Source organism: Nannospalax galili, unplaced genomic scaffold (assembly GCF_000622305.1).
Source record: "Nannospalax galili isolate Female #2095 unplaced genomic scaffold, S.galili_v1.0 scaffold627, whole genome shotgun sequence".
In the NCBI taxonomy this organism is placed as follows: domain Eukaryota; kingdom Metazoa; phylum Chordata; class Mammalia; order Rodentia; family Spalacidae; genus Nannospalax; species Nannospalax galili.
Window position 1 is genome coordinate 609023 of NW_008355786.1, and position 2473 is coordinate 611495.

Here is a 2473-nt window from a genome sequence, read left to right on the forward strand (position 1 = left end):
CCCCCACCTGTGGGCGGGGCTAGCGCGCCTAAACGGCCGCCTGGTCTGGGGCCGGGTTCCCCCGTCTGGGCGGAGCTTCCCGTGGTGGGCGGGCACCCGCTTCTGGGGAGGGGCTAGGCGCGTCTGGGCGGGGCTCGGGCTCTGTAGGGGCGGGGAGCCCTGGGCGAATCCTGAGGGAGAGGTGAGCAGGTATCGCTGGAGTCCTTTCTCCAACTTTCTGTCCTGGCTGGGAGTTATTGGGAATCTACGGAGAAGAAAAATACTGGGGGAAAGGGATTTGAATGAACTCATAATATTTGGCTCTTGGTGTCTATTTATCCTTTTTTATCTCTTTCAATTGTCAGAAAATTTAGCACAGATTGGCTTTGAACTCCTGATCCTCCTGCCTCCACCTCCAATTGCTGAGGTTCCCAGGCATGCAACTTTTTCAATAGTTTCAAAACCCTAACCGTGCAGGACCACCTTGGGCACTTGTAGGCTGCTGTTGTGTATGTGTGTATAGCAACACTTGCCCTTCTGGGAGAATGACTTTTTAAGTCCATCACTCTATCACAGCTATTACAGCAGGGCCTCCTGGGCTTACACTGAGCCGTGTTGATGTGGTCATTTCTGCCCCACGTGGTGCCAACTGGCAAGACCGTGTCCTTTACAGTGTTAGTTTCTCTAGAATTGTTCTGGCTCCAGAGTTTTAATCATGAAACCCAGCTTACAACGACTATAATTCACTGTGGTCTTGGCAGTCACCTTTAAGTGATTTTCCAAATATAGCACTCAGGGCCTTTAAACCACGCGTAGCCTGGTACCCAATCCCAGAGCCTCTGCCCTTTCCTTTGGGCTTTGGCACCCGGCTTCCCTTTCAGGGACAGACAGGAGGGGCACCTGTACTTCCTGTACCACAGCCAGAGTCGGCAGTCAGCACTCCAGACCTGTTACAGATGGCCCAAGAATTGCAATTATTATTTATTTATATATATTTATTTATTCATTCATTCATCCATTCATCCATCTATGTATTTACAAAAGAAGGCCTTTGACCCCCTCATCTAAATGAATTTACCAGTACTGACTTCTGTAGTCTTGAAGACTGGCTTTTCAGAGCCCATGCCTTCACTAAAACAATTGTTAGTTGTTTTGGACCCACTAAACATAGTTTCTAAAAGCTTGTGCAGCAGATCCTTTTTTTTTTTTTTTTTCTTTTGGTCTTAACTCACTATGTAGACCAGGCTGGCCTTGAACTCACAGAGATCTGCCTGCCTCTGCCTCCCAAGTACTAGGATTAAAGGCGTGCACCACCACACCCCGCAGCCGATCCATTTTTAAGTCTGTTTTAAAGCTACATGTAGTAAAACTCTTCACCCCTCAGCAGGGATTAGCTTCTGGACCCTGAGTTCCTTTTTTAGGGAAATTTTGTGAGTTGCTACATGTTGGTATATTTTGCCTGCTTGTTTCTTACATTCCATAGATGGGTGTGTGAGCTTTTTCCTGCTGGCATTACCCACTGGATTGGATGTCAGAGCTACAAAAGATAAGACAATATAGCATGTACCTTTATCCACAGGGCCATTTTGCCCACCTTAGGCAATGGTCTTGAGTCCTGGATTGGTGGTGGTATTTCTGTGAGGAGCAGAAGCTAAGTGCATTACATCCTAAATTAATGGAGAGCAAGAATAGAATTTAGGGGACTGAGATTAAACAAGGGTCCAGCCTCTTCTCGGTCAGTCTTTCTCCAACACCACCCCTCCCACCTGACTTGATAAGGATAGAATAGCACACAGGTTGTGAAAGGGGAGCTGAAGAGTCTCAAGTACACTTTGTGCTGCTGATGGGAAAGAGGGCGTTTATATTCCAGATGACGGTCTGGTGGCAGTGTTCAGACTGTTGGGAAAATTGAAGTTTAGATTCTCTCTCTTTCCACAATGGATTTGTGTGTATGAGTCCATGTAATACTAATAAGTAAATAAATAAAAAGCCTTTTTATTTTGGGGGTTTGGTTTGTTTTGTTTTGGGTGGGTTTTTTTTTTTTTTTTTTTTTTTTTTTTTTTTTGTCCTCTTAAGAGGCTATGCAGAGGGAGGCCCTCTGGGAAAGTATGTGCATTCATGTTTATGTGAATATTAAATTGAGCTATGTACCATAGAAAGCAAGCCTTGCTCACTCCTGCCATATAGAGCCAGGGGTAGAATTTGTATGGCCCACCAAGAAGACATGCCACCCAGGGACTGACACATTCAGTTTTTCAGCATACCTAGTGTGTAAAAGACCCTTAGCAAAAACTTTCTAGCGGTATGAATGCTAAACTGTCTGTACCACCATCTTTAGGTATGCAAGTCCACAGATGCAGTAGTATACCTTGGCATATTGGTTGGGAAACATTAATGTACAGCATAGAGAATAACTCCAAAATGCAAAGGTCAGGAATTTCCAGCCGTCTAATTTCACCTTAAACAATTCCTGTGTAATTCTTACCATTCTAGC